Raw genomic sequence first — 26,691 nt, 5'->3', positions numbered from 1 at the left:
TTAACATCACATCATCTTTTTTGCTTATTGAATTCCCTATTGACATCCCATTGGAGATGAAGCAATTTAAAGTTAAAAGCCTAAGAAATATCAAGTTTATCTCTCAAAATAAAGTTGCAATAGACCAACTCGTATGAGGTTGTGGAGGGGTAATTTTTTCATTAGTGTTGTTTTCTGTTTACATGGTTTTGAATGACTAGAATCAATATATTGAGCCTTGTGATGGAATTTATTCTATTTATATGTGCTGGTAGTGTGGATTTAAAAATATAAGTATATAGTGAAAATCTACCGAAACAAAAAAGAACACTATAAAATCAGTGAAAGTGAAAAAAACACAAAACCCTTCCAATCCATGGGGAGCATGGGACCCATCACTAGTTTATATTAATTTGATGTTCCCTTAGGAACAGGTACCTTTCGTCCTTTCATTTCAAGTGTTTTTTTCTTGTATATATCAGATTCCAAATCTCCTCTGTTTTCTTTTTCCTTCTGTTCCTTTTACTTTTCATTTGGAATCGACATGTTGAAGTTTGTAAAGTTTAATTTTTGACGTAATTATCGATTTTGTTCTTCATCTACATGCATATTTCTTTAATTTCCTTTTGTTCTTTTGTCTCAGAAACCTTACTCTTGCTGTTTAAATCGTCTATTTTTTTTTCAATGTATGTGTGTATGGGTGGAGTACAAGAGGATTCTTGAGCTTTAGGAATTGTCAAGTTTTGGGTGATCGTGCACCTTCTGAGAGATAATTTTACTCTATGGGTTTTAATAGGCTTTTATTCTCTATTTTTTTATTTATAAAAAGTTATTAAGTACTACAATTAAATGTTATATCTACACATGGTATTTTTTCACAATATACAAATCATATCAATGATTTGGATGGATAATACTTCTAAATTATATTACTTTATAACATGATTTGGATGTTAACTGACTTGAAATTGTTTGCATGTCTTAAAAGTCAGGTGGCAGTAATAGGAAAGACAAATGATAAAAGAATTGATTATGTGTTAAGAGTGTGATTTTATCGAAGGCCAAGTGTAAATTAGTCACATACTAGGGTGTACCATAATCCATAAAAAAGGTAACCTATGAAGCACAAAGCCACAAATCGTAAAAAAAGCGAAAAAGGTTCGTTGCATTTTTTTTTTCAATTATCCATGCATATCAAGTGGATTTTGTGACATAAACATTTTTTTATTGGAAAATTAGAGTCGAAAACTCTACTCATATTGTAACACCCCAGATTCCCAGGTGTTATTTATTCTTGTATTTTTTTGGTGATTTGTGAGGAGACTCGGCGAGTTGGAGCTCAAACTCGCCGAGTATGATCGTGGTTATGGACACGGGTTCGCGTCTGGACTCGACGAGTCCAAAAGTGGACTCGACAAGTCCACGTTGTTTAATGAAACCTTAATTTCCCGGGTTTGGAGCCTATTTAAGGGCACTTATAGCCTCCTATTGCGGCTACCAGTCCCTTGAGAGAAACCTAAGAGAGCTAAATCGCTTTGAGAGAGAAGAACTCACTTTTGGATCTTTGTATCCTTTGTTTAGCAAGAAGAAGGTGACAAGAGCAAGGAGGAGGTGAGATTCAAGCAGATCCAGAGTCCAGAGACTTCATTTTGAGGTAATAGTTCGAACCTCCTTCAGTTTTAGGGTTGATCTTTAGAGTTAGGGTTTTGCTAACCCCTTTGGAGAGTGATTATGTGGAGCAAATGGTCCCTCTTCGAGTTTGTGCCTTGGATCTGGACTTAAAGAGGTCCAGAGACCTTAACCCTTGAAGCTTTTTGGGTTAGTATGGAGTTATTGGACCTAGGTTGTCATTTTTGGGACCAAATCTCCTTTTGATGCCTTGTTGTGGTTATACAAGCATCAAGTTTCGAACTTTATGTGACATTCATGCTTGGGAAGGCCAGATCTATGGTTTGGGGAAACAGATCTGACCTCAGAAGGTCAATAGAGTTTGTGCATGGCATGAACTCGCCGAGTTGTTCTTGAGACTCGGCGAGTAGGGTTTGGGTTTCACGTAAATTGTTCAGCGAGTAGACTCGCCGGGTTGGGGGATGACCCAGTGAGTCAGGGAGAGTCAAGGGTGGGGGGGTGAGTCAAGCCGGATCTCGTCGAGTTGTTCTTGAGACTCGACGAGTTGAGTCGTGGTGGCCCTGCGATTCATGCCAGGTGGAACTCGTCGAGTTAGGGAAGTACTCGACGTCTCTAGAGAGGATCCAAGGGAGTCAGTGGACACGCATAGACTCGCCGAGTCGCTCTAGTGCACTCGCCGAGTCCGGTTAAAGTTGACCATTGACCATGCTGACCTATAGGGTTGAGTTCAGTGTATTCATGGGTGTGTTACTTTGTGTGATTAGGAGAAGGCTAGATCACATTTGTTCCGAGACAGATATTTACCGAGATACCCGAGGTGAGTATTCTCACTATACTTTACCTTGATTAGGTAATCAGAGTTATGTAACAAAGTATTTGTATGTTGTATGTATGTTATGTGTTGTACTGCATTATTTCTATGTGATTTATGATGTGCATGTTTATAGAGTTGGAACCGGAAGGTTTACAGAGTTAGAACCAGAGGGTTCACAGAGTAGGGTCCACGGACCCACAGAGTTATAGCCTCGAGTGGCTAATATGTGCTATGTGTGGTATTTCGGGGAACTCACTAAGCTTTGTGCTTACAGTGTTTGGTGTTATTTGTTTCAGGTACTAGTGATGACCGTGGGAAGGCGCCAGCTTGATCAGTACACACACGGGATTTTTATGTTATGAGATCTTGGGATTTTTATATGTCATGGATTGAGTTTCAAACATTGATGTTTTTATGAATATTAAATGAATTATGCTTTTATAAAATGCGAAAAATTGTTTTGAAATTTATGGTGTTACAAGTTGGTATCAGAGCCTTGGTTTGAGGGATTCGAGTACACCTTCGGGCGTATTTGAACTCAAACTGAGGATTTGAGAAGTATTTTGAAAAAGAGTAAAAGATTTTTTGAAAAACGCAGAGCAGAATCGTGTGTACGATCAGTCCGCGCCCAAACGGTGATTTCCCAAGATACCCTCATGATATGTGTTATGATATTGATATGATGTATTCTCATGCTAGAGTAGGCTAGGTACTCCTATTAGGACTAGAGTGACCTGATTTGTGATGCCTTAGTCTAGGGAGAGGTGAGCTGCTATGAGATGCATGAGAGTGAGTAGGTAGCAGCGAGGAGCTTATGAGAGATCTGTTAGATAGTGGATTGTGCATAACAGAGTACTTGGAACTTGGGATCCGAAGAGGAGGACTTGGGGTGTATACTGATACGGTGCGGACAGTAGTATTGGGCCCGTACTACTGAAAGCACCGGGGCGGTGTACAGTTCAAGTAAGAATCTTTGGAATGCCAAGGATCAAGGAGGGATGAGTTGTCAAGTGTCAGTATGCTCGAATGGATTCTAATTTATCGTATGTTGTATTTCAGAGGTAGATCATGGTGAGGACACGTCTTATACCTGAGAGCAGTGGGGCCAGTGATGAGGAGATCCGTCGGATCATCCATGAGGAGGTGGCTGCGGCCATCAGGGCAGAGATACCAGAGATGTTCGGGTCTATTAAGACCACGTTGATGAACGTTATGCTGCTCTTTCTGAGGCTGTTGTTGCAGCGGCCACCGTAGCTATTGCTGCCGCGAGGCCGTAGGGTGGTGATGCGTTGCTGTTCCAAGAGTTCAGCAACACAAACCGCCGGAGTTTGATGGGACCCAGGACCCGGTGGCGTCTATGAGATGGATTTCAGACATAGAGGGGTGTTTCTTCAGTTGTTGGATCATCTGAAAAAGATCTTGTCACACTCGGATTCCAAGTTAGTAAAAAGTTCTTATTACTATTACATTCATAAAAATTATATTTTCTTTATTTAAGACTTAGTGACCGAGTGATATACTAGCCAAATATAGTTTTGTTTTTTTGATTGTTTTTTAATTAAATTATGCAGTGGCTAGAACGCATATTATCTTATACGCACATTTAAATATAATATAGAAAATTAATAAAACCTTAATACTTGATAGTATCTCACAATTTTTTAATTAGATTTTATTTACATAAAAAGACAACTTATTCTTCGCTCAAGATTTTATTTATATAGACTGTTGGGATCAAACACATGTTGCTCAATTTGCATATAATATTGTAATTTTTCTTACAACTATTTTTATAAAAAAAGGTTGTTTCCTCTCAAGACTAGCGAGAAGTTACAAAATATGTAGGGCTAGTTAGTGCTCAACCTCACAAGCAAGAACTTATCCAGGACTTGTATAAAACCTGGCAAGATCCTCAACGTGGAAAAGTCAATGGAGGCATGATTAGGTGCATATTACTTATTGTGTTTGATATGAGGGGCATTTATGTCTTTTGCACAGACGAGAGGTCTAAAGCAAGTCCCTGTCCTACCTTGTTTCATTTTTTTGGGGTGGGTTAAAAGAAAATATGTGTTTTTATGGATGTTCATAGGTTGGGTAATGCAGTAACTCAGATATTAGAAAATACAAGGAAAAAACCAATGAGGATCATATTTTACAGGTATATATATATATATATATATATATATATATATATATATATATATATATATATATATATATATATATATATATATATATAATTCCAACTTGTGCAATTTTAAAAAAAAAAAATATCCAATCCTCACTTTGTTTTTTATTTACAGAGATGGTATATGTGATGGACAGTTCTATCAGGTCCTACTCTATGAGCTCGATGCAATTCGTAAGGTTGGTTTATAAATAATTCTAAGATACCTATTATTTGTATTTGCTTCAAATGATTAATCAGAAATTTCTATTATTTAAAATCATATTTTTCAACATTCTGTAGGCTTGTGCTTCTCTTGAACCTAATTACCAACCTCCAGTCACATTCATTGTTGTCCAAAAACGCCATCACACGCGCCTCTTTCCAAACAACCACAACGACCGAAAATGCACCGACAAAAGTAGAAACATATTACCCGGTATCTTTTTCATTTTCAAAAAATATTTCATATTTATCATCATCTTAAATCCCAAAAAATATATATAAAGGTAGGTTACTATACGTGGTGATTTGTAGGTACGGTTGTGGACACAAAGATTTGTCATCCAGTTGAGTTCGACTTCTACCATTGCAGTCATGCAGGAATCCAAGTATGATAATTAAACAATCATTTAATAAGAGTAGGATGCCATAATAATGAAATTAATAAAACTACATTCTTATTTCTCTACAAGGAACTAGCAGACCTGCTCATTATCTTGTTCTATGGGAACAATTTCACTGCTGAATGCTGATGAAATTCAATCTTTAACAAATAATATTTGTTACACGTAAGAAACTTATACCATGGGATACAATGACACCACAGTTATTGAGCTTGATTCCAATTTAGCACAGAATTTAATGAAAGTTTATGAAAAAATGGGTGACACTTTACCACTTCAATACGGTGGTTCTGCAACCCACAATAAGGTAATCAATCCTCTGTTTTTTACTTATACTTGTTAAGTATTTATAAAATTTGGAGTTTAATATTGTTTTTAAACTTTACGATCCAGATTTGATGTGTTTTTTTTTTTAAATCAGAAAGAACAATAGTAATGAAGTGACTCACAACTTTATTGTTGTGGAAGCCAACTTGACCTACAGTTTTGCGAAGGAGTACTCCTTCCCTTGGAGCTACACATGGTTACTTTTTACTTTTTATTGCACTTGTTATTTATTGTTAAATGCAAGAAACAACAGCATACTTTCTTTTACACGTGTATTATAACATCCTATTTCATCTCTTTCTATTAAATCCTTGTACTTTGTTGTGTTTAGCCCTAGAATTAGTTATTTATACTATGGGAAAATGGTGAGATATTCATTTACTTTGTTTCATTTTTCAGTCCCTCCAAGTCCAAGTCCAAGTCCAGTGAGGGGCATTTTAGAGAATTCAGTCTTAGTCTCCTCCATCCCTTCATCACCTATAAACAAGGAAGAAGAAGTCGGAGGATTCCATGTTCGTAAATCATCTCCTGCCCTTAGTGAATCTGTATTAAGGAATCTCGGGAGGGGAAGTTTGACCAGTTTGACAAGTCAATCTTCAGTTACTGTCCTTATCAACCCTACGAATAGTAACATTATTTCTACCAATAATGCCCTTGGTGTTGGTCAAGCTTCTGAAATGGCTAAGAGGCCTATGTTAGGGACAGATGAGAGAGTGGTTCAGCAGCATCCTCCTGTTTCATCTTTGAGTAGCAGAATGATGTTGCCATAAAGTGGTGTCAAAAGTACTGATGGTGATAATGGAAATGGTGGTGAGGGTGGCATGGGCACAAGAGTCTTTTCACCTTCTGGTGTTCCTGGCATTCAGTGGAGACCTGGTAGTTCCTTCCAAACTCAACATGAAGGGTTATGATATATATATTGCTATACTATACATTGTATCTACATTAACTAAAATACTTTTTTTTTAATAGGGACAATTCCGTGGAAGAACTGAAATAGCACCAGATTCCAACAACTACAACAAGGAAGCGTCACCCTTCTTGGTATGCCTCCTATTTTTGGAGGAACAAGTCAATGATGTTAAGGACTTCATTGATGACTATGTTGAACGAAATCAGGTCATCATATACTTTTTTCCCTTTCACATTTTCTCAATAGTTTCTTTGAGGTTCTCTCCTCTATGCCACCTTGTCAAATTCATGATAAAAGATTCTTGTTGTTTTCACTTTTCACAAAGCATCTAAAACCACCACAAACCATTTCATCTGCAGGAGGATTTTGATAAGTTTGAGGATGTTGATATGTTATACAACACCTTATCACTAGACAAAGTAGAAGCACTTGAAGATCTTGTTATCATTGGTCCACCTGACCTCGTTAAGGTAACAACATATATGTTGTTCAAACTTCAAAACCCTACTTGAATTTATATTCCATTCATCATCTAGAAACTAGTTTCAATTAGAAACCATGTCAACTAAGTCAATTTAGTTGGCTTAATTGTCCTATGTAGAAGGAATTCATATGAACAAAAAATTTCATGAAAATGCTTTGTCTTCACCTCCAGTTCAGTCACCGGTATGTCGAATGATAAATCTACCCCCATAGGACGCCTCCCCATGTTCCCATATGCATAGAAAAACATAATATATTCAACAGGGAGCTTCAGTACATGAACAAAGTGAGGAGACATTATCCTTATCAACCCTGCAAATAGTAACATTATTTCTACCAATAATGCCCTTGGTGTTGGTCAAGCTCATAGATAATAGCCTTCTGGATGTGTATGCCATCATATTACATCCTCCAAATACTACCTTTACATATATTAGTTTTTTTGCAGCTCTCAATCTGATCTGGAAGCTAATTTGTTTAAGGTATATATATCTATCCCTGTTATCTCCATTATAGCCATGTCTGAGTTTTTACAGTATACCCTCCACATCCTTATCATTATAAATACTATGTTTTGTTTTGAAAATGAACTTGCCTATACAATTGATGTTGCTCTTGGGATTTTGATTATTGAGTAAAGACTTGGAGTTGAATTTGATTTAAATCTTGCAGCATTATCAACAAGGTGCAGTAAAGACTTGGAGTTGAATTTGGCTAAGTCATTATTAAGTGAGATGGGCCAATGTACAATTGCTTATCCATATAATTAGCTGTTTGGAGCATTAGTCTTAAAGAATTATGAAAGGCAAGATGCAACTTTAGTTAGTTGGAACTTAATGTACATAGTAGATTAGATGCAAATTTATATATTGTACGAAATAGAATTGTATGACATTAAATTTATGCAATGGATTCTATTTTTTGTATATGATATTTTATTTTCTCTTATGAAACATTAAATACAAATTTAATTTGAAAATAAGTAAATCTATAAATAATTTTTTTTTAAACATTTAAAATTATGATACGCAAAAATGTGTGTCATCTTCATTTATGACATGGCCTTTCTTGACAGGGGTTTTCTTGATACGCATTGCGTGTCATCAACACGCGCGTCGTAAGGTTACGACACACGAATGCGTGTCGTCTTCCTTTATGACAGGGCCTTCCTTGATACGCATTGCGAGTCGTAAACGCGCGTCGTCTAGAGACGAAACGCAAAAGCGCGTCGTCTCTCTTTATGACAGGGCCTTCCTTAACGCGCATTTGCGTGTCGTCTGAGCCTTTTACGACGCGCAATGAGCGTCGTAAAAGGTTGTTTTTCTAGTAGTGTTCTCTATTTCTTTGATCCTCTTCTGTTTCCTTCTCGGAATTCTCCTCATGAATTTCTTTTTGATCTTCCTCGACTCTTCTGTCGGTTGATGTAGTGGAGTGGTTATATCTAACTATGTTGTCGTGCGAGAATGGGAATGTCTAGAGAATATTAATAGTTTTTATGGTGATCCTTATTGGTTCCTCCTATAATTATGCAGTGTATACCAGTTGTATATAATTTAGATTAAATAGACTTTGGATTAAGTGATCCTACTCTAAAACCACAACCAAAAAAGGAATAGGTAGCAGAGCAAAGATCACTACTTCTAAGTCTATGAAATTTATATATAACCTTGGAGCATACACTCCGCAATTATAGACCTGCCAGCAAGGGTCTTTTAGTTTTCACATAATTTATCTTATTGTACTTAAAATACTCCTATAGTATTCTAAATGTTATGTTTGATTCTAAGGTTTATAAGTTTGGTAAGTTTTAGACTTGTTGTCCACTGTAACTATCCCCTGGCATATGTTGGTTGGCTCTCGGACAAATATAGTTGATCATGCTATATTTATCCCAGTCCCAATTACATGTCCCAAGGCATACCTGTAGTGCACAACTCATCTGAAATACTTATATGTTGGTTTTATTATGATACTGACCCTGTTATGTAATGTATGAATGTATACATTTGTAAAAATTCTATTTTAAAAAGTATAACTCTTAATCAGAGTGTTTTTGCCCAGTTGTGTTTATAGTTGTATATCAAAAATGGTTTTGATATACTTAGTTCACTATAAACAATGCTCTGATACGAATCTGTCACATCCCCAAACTAGAACGACGGAAACATTTGGGGGCGGAGGACGTCATGTACAATATCATAACCATTGAATAGTAAAGAAAGTACACACAACCATGATATACATAATTGAAAAGTTTACATGATTGTAGTATTACATGTTTGCAAAAGTCAATTACAATATGATATCCAAAAGATTAAACTAACGTCTGAGCGTAAGTCTTCAAAAGTAGTTGCTAACCTGGCTTAGCGATTCCCTAAGAATACAAGTTATTTCAAAGAAAAAGTGTCAACATTTAAGTTGGTGAGTTCACAATATATTATTTGTGTAAATGAATGTCATTTGAAAAGTCCGCATTTGTTTTCAAAAAAATCCGATATTTTCTTAAGAATGATGTTGTAAATCGTTATTGTACAAAATGAATATATTTGAACCAGGAAAATCCTATATTTTTCTAAAATTGAGGTGTAGTCTTATATGAACCAAGACCATGAATGTAAGTAATTATGTCATACTTAGTTTGATAACTTGTAGTTTTATTATTAAGTAAAACTAGATGTAGTTGTATCTATACTGAATTATGAATGTGTTGATAATACCCTATCATGATTACCCAGTCCCTACAAGTTATATATGACTAAGACTTGAACCGACAGTCGATTGGGTGATTCTACCATGTCCACAACCAAACAAGGAACAAGAAATGAAGCTGAAATCACACATCTCACTATCTATTAAATGAAAACCATATAAAACCCCGATGTAAATACTAAGTGATCATATAGTTATTATCCCCCGAGCTTGATTGAGTTGAGTATTACTACGTTTATGAGTCATTATTTCAACGTGCGAGTTCCTATAACTATGCTAAGATAACGGATATTCATACTGTTAATGACATTCGTCACCCCTGAACTTTCATTCCAACTGTAGCTAACAGTCAGGGCATGGGATTGTCTGTCCCGTATAGATCTATACACAAACTCACGCTCTCCCTACAAGAGACTCTGACTATAAGTGATGGACTTTCGTTTAATACTAAAGAAAGCCGTTGTCTCACAGATGATTCTCTAACAATAAGTTCACTAGTAATTTATGAAAAACCTTTTAGTAAATAAAAATAACAATTTTCATTTATAACTTTGTACGATAGAAAGAGTGGATTGACTCATAAATTATACTTATCACAATTTATATACGTGTTTTCCTATTGATGAGAATAAATCTCTAGATCGATTAGATTTGTCACATGTATATTAATAAAGAACAAACTATTCAATCAAAACACGACAAAGAACACAATATAGAATCAATATGAAACTTATGATTCAAACGTAGTCACGCCTCAGCAGAGCTCGATAAAGAACTTCCACTGTAGAGGTGAACTAGGGTTTACAATACTATGATAAGAAAATAATTAAAGTGTTACTTACTAAGGATGCTTGCATGCACCTTAAATACTAAAACCCTAGAATAAAATAAAGCACGGTTGGACATGCCCAAACCGGCTACAAAACTAGGCTAAAAGGAACGAGCCTAAGATGCAACATCATAATCCCAACAATCTCTCCCTTTGCGTCAGTTAGGGCAAGACCTTTCACTACTTTGAACAAACAAGGAATTACTGCAAGAAGAGCATGGCGAAAGTGGATATACCATCTTATCATATCAATGAAGTACTTCTTGTCGCTTTCACTGTTCTGCTTGCATCTGTGAATAATCCCCAAAACATACTCCAAGCACGAAGTAGTAAAGAGATGGTTATCTATCAAAGCGAACAGGCATTTCTTACCATCCTGTTTGGTGAACATCACAGAGTTTAAGACTGGATCAATCTTTCCCATCTTCATCTTGTTGACATCACTTGCAGAACCAACTGGCAAAAAAGTGGGCTTCTTCCTGAGAACCGAAGCGACCTCTTGATCCATCTTAGCTACCTCCAGAACGTAGCAGACTAACAATCTTTTAAGATGATCAATAATTGGCTCATACTCAACTGGTTTGGAGAGTAGAATATTGTGCAGGAGAATCCAATCATGAGGATTAAGATTGGGCAGATCAGCAAGAGAGAAGGTATGCTTAGACAAAGTCGAACCTCTGGTGGCTTTGAACTTAACGTTGATAAACTTTCCTGCTGCTTGAGGCTTAAGGAACCGAACTTTGATGATTTTCTGAGCGCTCCAAGTGATATATTGTGGTTGAGCGAACTCCAAGTAGTAGTCAATGAGCTCACGATCAACCTTCGGGTCTGGATGTGGGACTTCTGCAATGGGAAGAAAGTAGTGAAAGACAAACGCCTTTCAGGTGATAGGCATATCAAATTGAGAGTCCGTTATGCTTTCTCAGTCCAAAGACACTATTGGCTCAAGCCAATGCGTGCTAGGAGAGTCAATGGCTTCTTTGAGCAGCTTCTCCAACGTCTAGAAGGGGAAAAGGGTTTTCTTGTTTTCTAGGAGATCCAGAGCCTCCTTTAATCTCCTTTCTCTTTCTTCAGCTTCTTTTACAATTTTGGCATTGAGATCGATTTCCATTTCCCTTGCCTTTCGCTTCAAAGCATCAGCAATTGTTTCCTCTTCCTCATCACTGTCATCTATTATTGGAACTTTGCCTTTATCCTTAGGACCCGAACCTAAAGCATGCTCAGTCTTCTGTTGTTCTGGTTGGGAAGTGGGAGGAGGTTGAGATTTAGGAGGAGGTTGAGACTTAGATGTGAGTCCTTCTCCCCCTTGTTTTGGAGGTACCATCGCCTCTAAAACACCTTCAATGCGACTCAACATCCCAAGGGCAGGACGGAATTTGTCAGCAAGATGGCGTCTAACGGAAATAGTCAGAATAGGTTCATGAACCTCCAAAACACTCAAGAGAATAGTGTGGATGTCGGAGACACAACTTTTGACGACAGCCCTTTCAGAGCGAAGCTGACTGACCTCGTTGTTCGCCTAAGAAAGTTGGAGATTTTTGGTCTTGAGTTGAGTGGTCTTGCGAGCAAGCTCATCCATGAGTGAGTTCTCCATGGCTAGATCATCTTGAAGCTTGGTGAAACGCTCATTGAGAGAGGAAAGAAGAGCAACATTGTCCTTTTGAATATCTTGGTGAAGATTGACAAAATTTTGCTTCTCAGCGGCAAATGCTTCTTCGAGCTTGGTTATTGAGTTGGTCACTTTAGAAGCGTTCAACTCAGCTGCTCCCTGTAAGGACTCAAGAAAAATGTTAGCATTTTGAATTATATTATCGACTTTTTTGGTCGCGTCGGTACACACTTTGGTTGAAGCGGTAATAGCTGCTGTGGCACGAGAAATGGAAGCCTCATGTGCTTTGACAAAGGAGTCAAGCATTTTCTGAATAGCAGATTCAGAATTGGGATTGTGAGAGGTAGAAGAGGCCATGGGAGTGTCAATTTTGGCATTCAGCTCCTTGAGATGCTTTTTGGTAAGAGGAGCATCATCATCTTCATCACTTTGAACATGATAAGGGCTGTAGTATATGGAATCAAATTCCATGTCTTCTCCACCAAGGACAATGTTGGTTTCGGTTGAAAGTGTGGGAGATAATGGTTTGGTTGTTTCCAGGACTGAAGACCGAACCCTCGTATCAGATACGTTGGTTTGAACTCCAGTGGTGGTTGTTTTGGTTGCTTCAGAAAAGAGAGGAGTGGGAATAGGAATGGTAGAGGTAGGTGGGGATGTGATAACTGGGAAGGTTGTTGGTAAGGAAATTGGAATAGAAGCAGGTGGAGAAGAAGGAACTGGGGAGCGAACAGGTACCTTAGGTGTGGGTGATCTAGGTGGAGTACCACCACGAGCCGAAGCCTCCTCGTCAGAGCTTTTGCTCTCTGATTCTGTAGGAGTAGGGGGTTTGTTGCCAGGAGGAACATACTCAGAATCTGAATCACTAGAGGATTGAAGAATAAGTCTCTGGGCTGGCTTTTTCAGCTTCTTCTGCTTAGGATGTGAAGGAGCAGTTTGTTTGACTTTTTCTTCTTTGGGGTTTGCCCCTTAGCTGGTTTAATGACTCTCACATCCTTTTGTTTTTCTGGTTTCTTTCCCCTCTTTGCAGGCTTGTCTGCTTCCTCTATGGATCGAATCATAGTAAGAGTGAGTTCCCTTGGACCTGAAGAAGGAAGCTTCTTGTATTCTTGAATGACGTTACTTGCCTTAGATACACAAGCATACATAGCTTTTGGAATCGATCCAATGAAGAAAAACTTGGAAGGATCTGTGACGATAATCTTCGTTGTGTGAAATGTTGTGATCGATGACAGAAGGGAGTCTGCCATGATTGGAACATGAAGACGATCCATTGCCCACTTTGTGATAATTGACCAGTACCTGCCACATGAAATCTGAGAATGGTGAGAAGAAGATTATAAACTCTGAACAAGTTGTTGCTATATGACCGCCCCAAAGTCCAGATTTACACCATTGTATAACCCATAAAGCATAGTCATAAATGACTTGCTTGCTCCATCTGATCCAGTGCTACGCTCTGAGAGGCCCTTGAATAAGAGAGTAAAGAGACAGTTCCATTGTGGGGGAAGGCAAGACTTCTTGAATTTCGTAACAGTGGTTAGGGTTTCAGTGTACCTCATTTGGTAGAACATCGAGAACAGTTGACCAGTAGTGATGGAGTCAGGGTTTACTAGAGTGGGTTCGTGAGCAAGACCAAGTAGGGCACATAAGCGATTCTTGGAAATCGAGGTCTTCTTGTTGTGAATGTCAAAGTGAATCCTCTTAGCAACCTTGTCATAGTAAGCAGTTGAATAGATGTGCGAGAGGCAAGTCATGGGAACCACTTCCACCTTTGTAAGAGCATCGATAAGTGGAGAGTATTTGAGACATTCTACCACGAACAACATGTAGGGTTCATAGACGAATGGTGTAAGGTCAATGATGAGGTTTTATTGTGGCTTAATGGTCAGAAGGTTGGAGTGAACAAAGGTATCTTGAACAGAAGACGATCCCGCAATTGATGAAGCTTGAGTAGAAGATGATGAACAGTTAAAGAAATCACCTTTTTCTTTTAGAAGATTTGTGAGTGGTAAAAGAGTAAAGTTAATCGTGAGAAACCCTTTTATACGTGAGAGTAGGAGAGAGAAAGATCCGGCTAAAATCTCGTCCTTTTGGGAAACGTTTCCTGATGCGATGGGGAGTAGAGAGTTGGCAACCCCGATGATGACGCAAGAGAGAGAAAAGACGTTGCACTTTTTACGCGCCTTTCCATAGAAAGTACCTTTTTCAAATCGACGAAATGATTGGATAATAGCTGACTCATCCATTGTGCTTTCTGAAACGTCACCCACATAATTTACATGAACCGTTGTCATTCTTATTATATCGATTGAAAATCATCATAATGCTTTTTAGAACCCAAGCTATAAAAATTAGCTCATATATAAAATAGAACCAGAGTTTTGGAAAATCAAAGATTTTCATGCATAGAGTGTGAATGAAACAGAAATAAATCGAACTTTATTGGATATTGTGATGTCAAGTAAGACATGAAACAGTAGATCTCGGGCATGAATCTCTTCCTTTCAAGTCAAGAGAGACTTCAAAGTGTCTATGTGGTTTCCTGTTAAAATACGATCAAAGAATTTTGAAGAAGCAATGAAAGGCATCTTTTAGATATGAGGCATGTAAGGGTGGCTTGCTCTTCAATTCAAATTTCGGTACTCGATATAAGACTAAAAGCGAATGAAGTACTTATGAGACCAATGTGGCCTGTTGAACAAGTAGGTTTGATATGTATTTAGTAGCTTGTTGAAACTGAGAAATCTCAAAAAGAAATATAACTGCATCCTTAGGGAAGAAAAGTCTTGGTAATAGACATTTTCAAAAGGATCTCTCAAAATAAAAAGAGATTTCAATGGTGAAATCTTGAACATAGTAATTGTTCACCGTCAATGCATTAAGTGTATTGAATTGTGGGTTTCACTTAGTACGTAGTGACACGAGACTAAGATAATAAACACAAATTTTTGTGTAACCAAAAACCTCAGTGGTAAGTGCTAATAGTCTCAAGGGTTACATGAGTGAGATGAAGTGTAATGGAGAAAAATGATGGAGGTGGTTTAAGAAGAAAATGTACCTCTACTATAAAAGTAGGACCTAGCAGAAAACTCTAAACTCAATATGAGAAGAGTAAGATAGCTCTCGATTAGAGTGAACGCAACAGCCTAATATGGTGTAACACCATAAAAATTAAAACAATTTTTCACTTTCGAAAACGCATTTTTAATTAAACCATTCATTCACAAAATGTCATAACATCAAGTTTTCAAATCACAAATGTCTCCCAAGATCAAAATACATCCAATCCCATATGTGTGTACGAATCAAGCCGACGCCTTCCCGCGGTCATCACTGGTACCTGAAACACATAACACTGAACACTGTAAGCATAAGCTTAGTGAGTTTCCCAAAATACCACACTAATCACATAATAGCCACTCGAGGTTGTAACTCTATTGACCCTCTGGTCAATGTGTCTCAGTGGGGCCCTCCATCCCCAACTCTCTGTGGGCTCTCTGGCCCTAACTCTAGGGACCCGAAAGTCCCAACTCTGTAACTCTGAATCATGCATATCACATATCACAACAAATCACAACACATAATAACATGCAAACATACTGGCATATAAATCTATAATACTCTGTCTCTGAATTCTATTACCACACTAGGTAAAGTATAGTGAGAAGACTCACCTCGGGTATCTTGGTAAATATCTGTCTCGAAATAAATGTGATCTAGGCTCCGCCTAATCACACAAAGTAATACACTCATAAATACAACTGAACTCAACCCTAAAGGTCAACAAGGTTAACGGTCAACTTTGACCGGACTCGGCGAGTGCACTAGGGCGACTCGGCGAGTCTATATGTGTCCACTGACTCCCTTGGATCCTCTCTCGACACGTCGAGTACTTCCCTTACTCGACGAGTTCCACCTGGCATGAATCGCGGGGCCACCACGACTCAACTCGCCGAGTCTCAAGAACAACTCGGCGAGTTCCGGCTTGACTCAGCCCCCCCTTGACTCTCCCTGACTCACTCAGTCGACCCCTCAACTCGGCAAGACCACTCGCTGAGTGGTTACGGGCAAACTTCATGCTACTCGCCGAGTCTGTTCTTCATACTCGACGAGTCTATTCCATGAATAAACTCAAACTCACTTCTGAAGTCAGATCTGTTCCATACAATCATAGATTTGGCCTCCCCAGGCATGATAATCACGTAAAGTCGAAACCTTGGGGCTCAAACAACAACTATTTGCTCATAAATGATGTTTTAGCCCCATATCTCATAATTGTAGGCCAAAACTCTCATGAATCCTCATAAAGTTTAAGGAATAAAGCTTCTCTGGACCTCTATGGATCTCATCTCAAGCCTCATCACAAATAGGGATGAAATGGACATCAAATCTAACCAACAAAGGGGTAAAGAAACCCTAAACCCCCATGTTCATCATAACAACAGAAAAGGGAGCCAAAATATACCTCCAAGATGATGCTCTGAGCTCCAAAATCGAAGGATGTCTACCTCCCTTTCCTTCTCTTAGCTAGAATCTCACTTGACTTGCCAAACAAGGCTTCAAAGGTCAACAATGGCCTCTTCTTTCTCCCAAAACGCTCAAATCTCTTTAGGGTTTCTCTCTGGGGGTTGGTGGCCGCAAATGATGGCCATAAGCCCCTTTAAATAGGCCTCAAACCCTAGAAATTAGGGTTTCATTAAACAGCATGGACTCGCAGTGTCCACTTTTGGACCCGCCGAGTCCAAACGCGAACCCGCGCCCAAAACCGCGATCCTACTCGGCGAGTTTGGGCTCCAACTCGCCGAGTCCCCTCACAAAACCCAAAAATACAAGAATAAATAATACCTGGGAATCCGGAGTGTTACAAGTCTCCCCCACTAGAACTAGACTTCGCCCTCGAAGTCTCGATCTGCAAATAACTCCGGATGTTGCTCACGCATCTCATGCTCCGGCTCCTAAGTCATCTCGGACCCCTTCCGATGTTGCCACTGAACCAAAACCAAAGGTACCTCCTTGTTCCTCAAAACCTTGATTTTCCAATCTCTGATTGCCACCGGTCTCTCAGCATAATTCAGGCTCGCATCCACCTGAATATCCTCTAATGGTACCACTGCCGACTTATCGGCTATACACTTCCGCAATTGCGACACGTGGAAAGTGTCGTGAATCTGACCCAACTCTGCTGGAAACTCCAAACGATAGGCTACCCTGCCTACCCTCGCGACCACCCTGAATGGACCAATATATCGGGGCCCCAACTTGCCCCTCTTTCTGAATCGGATCACTCCTTTCCAAGGAGAGACCTTCAGGAGCATAAAGTCGCCAACCTGAAACTCAAGCTCGGACCGGCGTCTGTCCGCATAACTCTTCTGACGACTCTGAGCGGTCAACAACCTCTGTCTGACCTGCTGGATCTGCTCTGTCGTCTGAAGCATGATCTCAGTACTACCCATAACACGTTGCCCGACCTCTCCCCAGCAAATGGGGGTCCGACACCTCCTCCCATACAACAGCTTAATGGGTGGCATATCAATGCTCGAATGATGGCTGTTGTTGTAGGAAAACTCTGCCAAGGGCAAATACGTATCCCAACTCCCCCCGAAATCCAGCACACATGCCCGGAGCATGTCCTCGAGCGTCTGAATCGTCCGCTCACTTTGTCCGTCAGTCTGGGGGTGATATGCGATACTAAAATGCAGCCTAGTACCCAACTCCTCGTGAAACTTCTTCCAGAATCTGGAAGTGAAACGCACATCTCGGTCTGAGACAATCGAGATCGGCACTCCATGCCGTGATACCACTTCCCTCACGTACATCTCTGCTAACTTCTCTGCGGAAGAGCTCTCACTAATAGCAAGGAAGTGGGCGCTCTTCGTCAACCTGTCCACAATCACCCAAATTGCATCAACTCCCCTAGCAGTCCTTGGCAATTTGGTGATAAAATCCATGGTAATCTGCTCCCACTTCCATTTGGGAACCTCCAACGGCTGCAACTTACCATGCGGTCTCTGGTGCTCGGCCTTAACCCTACGGCAGGTTAAGCACCTCGCAACAAACCACGCGACATCCCTCTTCATACAGGGCCACCGATACTCTCTTCTCAGGTCTAAATACATCTTAGTGGCCTCAGGATGGATCGAGAATTTCGACCGATGAGCCTCTTCCATCAAAATGGTATGCGTCCCTCCCACAAACGGTACCCAGATGCGCCCCTAGAATGTCATAAGCCCTCGACCATCGGTAACGAACTCCGAAACCAACCCAACAACTCACTCTTTCTTCTGTATCTCAGGCTGCACAGCCTCAGCCTATGCCCCACGAATGGCGTCCAATACTGGAGCTATCACAGTCAATCTCAAACATACATCTCGCAACGGGGTGCTCTCCGCCCTGTGGCTCAGTGCATCGGCTACAACATTAGCCTTGCCCAGGTGGTACAGGATCTCACAATCATAATCCTTGACCACATCCAACCACCTCCTCTGATGCATGTTTAGGTTGGGCTGATCCATCAAATACTTCAGGCTCTTGTGGTCCGTGTATATCGTACACCGAACCTCGTATAGATAGTGATGCCAAACCTTGAGGGCGAACACCACTGCCCCCAACTCTAGATCGTGGGTGGGATACCTCAACTCATGAGGCTTCAGCTGCCTCGATGCGTATGCTATCACATGCCCTCTCTGCATCAGCACTGCTCCTAATCCCAAGATCGACGCATCACAATACACCACAAAGTCCTCCATCCCCTCTGGGAGGGCTAACACTGGGGCTTCACATAGCCTCTGGCGAAGCGTCTCAAAAGAGGTCTGCTGCTCTGGTCCCCATGAAAAAGCGACACCCTTCCAGGTTAATCTGGTGAGTGGCACAACGATCTTGGAGAAATCCCTGATAAATCTCCGATAATAGCCTGCCAACCCCAAGAAACTCCTGATCTCGGACGGTGACCTCGGCACATCCCAACTCATCACTGCCTCCATTTTGGCCGGGTCGACCAAAATCCCCTTCTGGTTTACGAGGTGCCCTAGGAATTGGACCTCTAGCAACCAGAAATCACACTTGGAGAATTTGGCGTAAAGCCTCTCCGATCTCAGAACTCCGAGGATCTCCCTCAAATGCTCCTCATGCTGCTCTCTGGATCTCGAATACACCAAAATATGATCGTTGAACACGATCACCGACCGATCCAACATCGGCCTAAACACTCTGTTCATGAGATTCATGAACACTGTCGGGGCATTGGTGAGTCCGAAAGGCATCACCACAAACTCATAATGCCCATAACGAGTCCTGAATGCTGTCTTCTGGATATCGTCATCTCGCACCCTTACCTGATGATACCCCGACCTCAAATCGATCTTGGAGAACCAAGATGCTCCCTGCAACTAATCGAACAAATCATCGATCCTCGGCAACGGGTAACAGTTCTTGACCATCAGCTTGTTCAACTCCCGGTAATCAATGCACATCCAGTGTGAACCATCCTTCTTCTTGACAAAAAGGATAGGCACTCCCCACGGCGAGCTGCTCGTCCGAACAAACCCCTTCCCCAACAGCTCCTGAAGTTGCGAGGATAACTCTTGCATCTCTGGAGGTGCAAGGCGATAGGGCACTTGGCAATAGGTGTGGCCCCCGGAACCAAATCGATACTGAACTCCACTTGCCTCACGGGAGGCACACCCGGAAACTCCTTTGGAAATACATCCGGGAACTCACGCACTATCGGAACCTCCACAACTGACCTCGGTTTCTTTGAATCAACCCGCGTATCCATCACATACGCCACAAAGCCCTTACAGCCCTACTGTAGACACTGCCTCGCCCTAGAGGCCGAACAAAACGCTGACCCAGAACGTGTACCCTCGCCGTACACCGTAAGAACTCCCCCACTAGGGTCTCGTATGGTCACCAGCTGTCGCTCGCAGTCGATAACCGCACCGAATCTGCTCAACCAGTCCATGCCCATAATGACACGGACATTACCCATCACAATAGGAACCAAATCAAACGGGAACTCAACACCGAAAATCTCAAACACGCACCCACGGATCACCTCCGTGGCATATATCACTCTCTCGTCAGCTATGGAAACTCTCAGAGGCCAACTCAACGCCTCACGACTAACACTGATGTGCTGACTAAAAACCAGAGATACAAAAGACCGACTCGCACCCGAGTCAAATAACACCAAGGCAGGTACATAATTCACAAGAAGAGTACCTACGCATAACATAATATAAGCATATTATCTCCTCCGCGGTCAACTGAAAGGCTCTCTCTCGTGCTCTCGGCGCCTCGGCCTTCACTGGCCGACTCTCGGTAGCTCTGATGGAGGCAGGGGCAGATCCCTGAGGTGCTCCCTGTGCTGATCCCCGCAACTGCGGACAATCTGCCTTCCGGTGTCCGGTCTGGTTGCAGTGAAAACATACTGCAAACCCCTTGGGGCAGTCCTTGGCCATATGCCCCTCCTTGCCATATTTGTAGCAAGACCCTACTCTGCACACACCGTCGTGGCTCTTGCCGCACTTGCCAAAAGTGCGGCCCCTCTGGCTCCCTGATCTCGAATCGGTGGGCTTGGCCCGCTTGGCTACCGGTTGAGACTGCACCGGTCGCCGATCCCTCCCCTGAGACTCAGCCTCCTCCCTAGCCTGAGTCTCCAACTCTATCTCCCTCTTCCGGGCATTTGCCTGAAGCTCGGCAAACGTCCGGTACGTCGAGTTCGCCATGAACTCACGTATATCCCTCCTCAGAATGCTCAAATATCGACTCATACATGCTTGCTCGGAGGACACGTGCTCTGGGCAGAACATCGCTCGCTCATGAAACATCCTCGTAATCACCGTAACAGACTCAGTACCCTGCTTGAGGGTCAGAAACTCCTAGGCCAAACGCTCCCTCTCCACCTGGGGAACATACTCATCTTGGAAACATAGCAGTGAACCTCTCCCAGGTCACTGCTGCAAGCTCAGCAGGCGTATAGTGTGCCGTCACAAATTTCCACCAGTCCTTCGCTCCCAAGCGAAGCTGTTTCAGCGTGAACCGGACTTTCAAATGCTCAGGAGATGAGCAAGTGAAGAAACACCCCTCTATGTCTGAAATCCACCTCATTGCCGCAATCAGGTCCTGGGTCCCGTCAAACTCCGGTGGTTTTGTGTTGCTAAACTCTCGGAACAGCAACACATCACCACCCTACGGCCTCGTCGCAGCTATAGCTACAGTGGCTGCAGCAACAGCAACCTCGGAAAGAGCAGCGTACTTCTCATCGAATGTCTCTATCAACGTGGTCTTGATAGACCCGAACATCTCTGGTATCTCTGCCCTGATGGACGCAGCCACCTCCTCCTGGATGATCCTGTGGATCTCCTCATCCCTCGTATCACTGATCCCTGGCGTGTGGCGAGTCCCAACCATGATCTCTCTCTGAAATACAATACAAGAATAATATCAGGGACTTGCTCGAGTATACCCACACTCGAGTACTCCATCCTACTTGTTCCTTGGTACTCCAAAGATTCTTACTTGGACTGTACACTGACCCGGTGTCTTCAGTAGTACGGGCCCAATACTACCGTCCACACCGCATCAACATCCACCCCAAGTCCTCCTCCCAGAGTCCCAAGTCCCAAGCACTCTACTCTCTCTAATCATATGATACTCGCAAACAGATCTCTCACAATCTCCTCGCTGCTACCTAACCACTCTGAAAGATTCATAGCAGCAAGACTCCTAGACTCAGGCATCACATATCAGGCCACTCTAGTCCTAATAAGAATACCTAGTCTATTCTAGCATGCATATCATAGCTCATCAGATAACATATCACATTATATCTCATAACACTTGTAATAATGGTACTTTGGGAAATCACCGTTCAGGCGCTAGCTGTTCGTACACACGACTCTGCTCTGTTTGTCTCGCAAGTTCTTCTTTTGAAAACTTGTTTTATTGTCAAAATTTTCTCAAATCCTCGGTTTGAGTTCAGATACGCCCGAAGGTGCACCCGAATCCCTCAAACCTAGGCTCTGACACCAACTTGTAACACCGTAAAAATTAAAACAATTTTTTACTTTCGAAAAGGCATTTTTAATTAAACCATTCATTCACAAAATGTCATAACATCAAGTTTTCAAATCACAAATGTCTCCCAAGATCAAAATACATCCAATCCCATATGTGTGTACGAATCAAGCTGGCGCCTTCCAATGGTCATCACTGGTACCTGAAACACATAACACTGAACACCATAAGCATAAGCTTAGTGAGTTTCCCAAAATACCACACTAATCACATAATAGCCACTCGAGGCTGTAACTCTGTTGACCCTCTGGTCAATGTGTCTCAGTGGGGCCCTCCAGCCCCAACTCTCTATGGGCCCTCTGGCCCTAACTCTAGGGACCCAAAAGTCCCAACTCTGTAACTCTGAATCATGCATATCACATATCACAACAAATCACAACACATAATAACATGCAAACATGGTGGCATATAACTATATAATACTCTGGCTCTGAACTCTATTACCACACTAGGTAAAGTATAGTGAGAAGACTCACCTCGGGTGTCTCGGTAAATATCTGTCTCGAAATAAATATGATCTAGCCTCCGCCTAATCACACAAAGTAATACACTCATAAATACAACTGAACTCAACCCTAAAGGTCAACAAGGTTAACGGTCAACTTTGACCGGACACGGCGAGTGCACTAGGGTGACTCGGCGAGTCTATATGTGTCCACTAACTCCCTTGGATCCTCTCTCGACATGTCGAGTACTTCCCTGACTCGACGAGTTCCACGTGGCATGAATCGCGGGGCCACCACGACTCAACTCGCCGAGTCTCAAGAACAACTCGGCGAGTTCCGGCTTGACTCAGCCCCCCCTTGACTCTCCCTGACTCACTGAGTCGACCCCTCAACTCGGCAAGCCCACTCGCTGAGTGGTTACGGGCAAACTTCATGCTACTCGCTGATGTGCACGAAAGTACCCACTAATTTTAATATTTATAACCTAACAAACTTAGACTATCTATGCACTTATAGGCAGTGTACCTAGTCAGATTACAGTATAGCTTAGGTAAGTCGGGTGTCGATCACAGGGAACGGTGGATTAATTTCATATATTTGGTTATAGGTTATATGTCACACGAAAATAATAAAGAAAATGGTTTAATAAATCTCAAACTAACAATTAACAACTATCGATAAACTAACAGGAAAGCACATCTCTTCAGGTACTTTGATTTAGATAAATTACACCTTAAAAACATAGACAATTGCATACACAAATTCATTTATTCATGTTCACCGATTCCTAAAATGATTAGATTCGCGTTCACTATAACTAATCCTTTAGCAAACAAGTCAATTCAAACAGTGATTAATTGATTAAACTAACATGCTTCCTAGTGTTCAGTTCGTATCAAGCAAGACTTGTAAATATAGTTAATCAATTTAGACATTTAATTAACCTCTTGTTGATGGTCATCAAACAAGGCTCACACATTAACTTACTTATTCTCAAATTAATCCTAGTTTCACATTCGTTATTTCTAGTCTTATAATCTCGATGGTCATCAAAAATCATAAGAGACAAGCAATCGAGCAGATGTTCAAGCAACTCAATTCACTTAACAATTAACAGAAAATAATCATCATTAACACATGAGGATCTTTCAACAAGCTTGGCAAGATAAATTAAACACAAATAAACAATTCAATATAGCAATTAGTCTAATAATCAAAGCTTCATTCAATCATAAACACAAAGTAAAAGGTTTTTACACCTAAATCAGAAACTTAATACAGAAAAGTACCACAATGGAATGCTAAACATGGTCACGTCAGCAATCCATATGATTACCGACATGTATCCGATCTCCAATCTTTCCGATCTCTGCTCCCGTTAGCTTAACGGCCTTCTGGCCGCCTTCTAGACCCTCAAAACGGCTTAACAGAAGTTAATTGTCGACTAAATTAGGTTAGAAGTCGAATCCCCCTTCCTGGTTAGCTAAAAATCGACATTTATAGTCTTTGTGGCCGACCTAAGTACGCTGGGCGTACTTAGGATTACGCAGCACGTACTCAAGATAATCACGCGATCAAGTCTATCCGAAGCAAGTCTGTACGCGGGGCGTAACCTTAAGGTACGCGGGGCGTACTCGCTACCTCAGCATTCTTTTCTTTCTTTCAGCTTCTAAGCCCGGTTTCCGCTTCAGTCTTTTCTTTTGTGCTTTATCGACAACAAATAGCTGCAAAACATAATTCAAAGTATTATGAGTACTTTTTAGTTCTAAAATAGAATAAATAAGGCCAAAATATTAAGATAAAGTGTATAAAAATATATATATAAATACGCATATCAAAATACCCCACACTTAGCCTTTGCTTGCCCCCAAGCAAATTTGCTTTTATTTTACCAATATCGCACTAAAGAATCCATTTAAAACTCAGCCATTATGCCAAGACCTCAACGCGCACATTTGTGTCTAATATTTTCCTAAAGTACCCCCCCCCCCCCCATATTTTAAATACTCACAATCTTCATAAACACTCGCCCACTTTTTCCGAACAATGCTCATTTTATGCAACCCTCCGAATCCATCCGCAGAAAACCTCCTAACCTCAAGGTATTTTTAGTTGAGCAACCTAAGCATACATAATCTAGAATTACAATTTTTCGATACCACTATGGAGCTTTATTTGAATTCTTCATTTCTTTGACATTTGATCTTTGATTTCTTTGAATTCAACACCTTATTTGATTTGATTTCTGGTATCTTCAACTTTTTGGTTTTCTTCAGAATTTTGATCTTTTGATCTTCACTTTATTTGCTCCAAAATTCTTCAAACTTTACTCGTAATTCTTTCTTTTTTTTTTTTTTTTACATGTAACTCACTTTTTTTTTTCACTCAAAACCTACATGCTTAATCAGAGGCGCTCAACCTCAACCTTTATTGGTTAATGATAATAATTTTCCTGGATACATTTCAGGTTTAGGCTGCTAAACATATTGCATCCTTCAAACCGAGCGGGGTTATGTTTTTGTTCCATGATTTCACTAAAATAAGGGAGGCCACAAATGCACTATAACGTGTATTGGCTCAACTAAACATTTGAGTTCTCATCAGATCATTTCATACAATATTAGCAAAATTTAAATTATCACTAGATTTTCTAAATTAAACTATTATTTCAAGTTTTTTTTTTTTTTTTTTTTTTTTTTTTTTTTTTTTTTTTAAATTTTCCAAATTCTAACAATTTCATTTTTCTCTTAATTTTAATTTACTTTTACCGATCCCCTACCCCACACTTATTTCATACAATGCCCTCATTGTATGCTAAAACAAATTAAGAACATAAAAAGGGAGAAAAAAGAACAGACTCCCCTGGGTAGTTGTGGCGAGATCGAATGGGGCTGCTACAAGCTGCTCTGAATATCGCCGAAAGACTAAAAACTGGAACTGCTGCTTCTAAATTTGCCGAAAATAAAATCAAGACCGCCATCTTCGAAAATGTGGTGCAAAATATTGCAATTAAATGCAAAGCATAGTAACCATGACGTGGGAAAGTGTCGACCACGTCATCTCGTCGAGAATGACATCCTCTACTTGCGATGAAAAATCCCCCATAACATAGGAAAGTGTCAACCATGTCGTGGCAGCCGGGACGATACTACTTCCTCGCGTCGAAATAAAACTCTATGGTATGGGAACTGCTCATCCATATCATAAGAGTCAAAACATCGTAACAATGCCAATCTTCAAAACGATCGCTCACAAAATAAATATGCACCCCACACTTATGACAAATCGTGGGTCTCGATTATAATCTTCAACTCTCATACCGCTCTCTCTAGCAACAGTCGGACCTAGCTGCTGAACTTACTGCCAGCTTCCTAAGGGCGAAAATTCTGCAGAAATCAAATACTAAAAACTAAACTAAACTAAACACAAAACAAATAAAACAAAATAAAAAAGGATCACTCGTCATCTCCATCATCATGTGGCTGTGTCCCAGAAGTACCGGCCCCATCAAATCGTGACTGGAATGGTGGTGGAAAGGGAACCGAATACTGAAACCCCTGGTGGGCAAAGAATGCGTTCAACGCATTCCCATACCACTGCTGTTGCATGTCCACATGTGCAACATACTCGCTAAGGTTCTGGACCCTCATGTCAAGACGGTCAATACCCTGAGCCAGGTAGCGCATATCAATCTCCCGCTCAGGTCCCTGCTGCGCTCCCCGAGGAGCAGGTCGACGCCGCTGGACCCGTCTCGGCTGTGGCTCGGCAGCACCCTCCACATCTGCCACATCATCTGCTCGAACCCTCAAAACACCATCTCCACCCCGCTCTAATACACGCATCGACTCCAATAGCTGAAGACTCATCGGCCTTATGTCGTGAAACACCATCGATCTCATGATCTCACGTGTCATCAACTGGTATGATCGAGCTAACCGTGTGATAAAATGCCCTCCGCATATCGGGCTATCTCCCCTAAGTCCCCTGGCCCTCCGTCCCAAGTATACAGCTAAAGCAACTGGAAGGTTCAGGTGCCTCCCTGGAGTAACTAGTGCCCATAGGAAATACAGGTCCGTCGAAGGC

At 41.1% G+C, this 26,691-nt stretch overlaps 1 pseudogene; it reads left to right on the top strand.

Annotated features, from left to right (window-relative positions):
* Nucleotides 1-5,384, top strand: part of LOC111911567 (protein argonaute PNH1-like) — a 34,669-nt pseudogene extending 29,285 nt beyond the window's left edge.
* Nucleotides 5,385-26,691: the final 21,307 nt, after the last annotated feature.

Source organism: Lactuca sativa, chromosome 5 (assembly GCF_002870075.4).
Source record: "Lactuca sativa cultivar Salinas chromosome 5, Lsat_Salinas_v11, whole genome shotgun sequence".
Taxonomy (NCBI): domain Eukaryota; kingdom Viridiplantae; phylum Streptophyta; class Magnoliopsida; order Asterales; family Asteraceae; genus Lactuca; species Lactuca sativa.
Note: the sequence above shows the minus strand (reverse complement) of the source record. Positions and strands in the feature narration are given on the sequence as shown.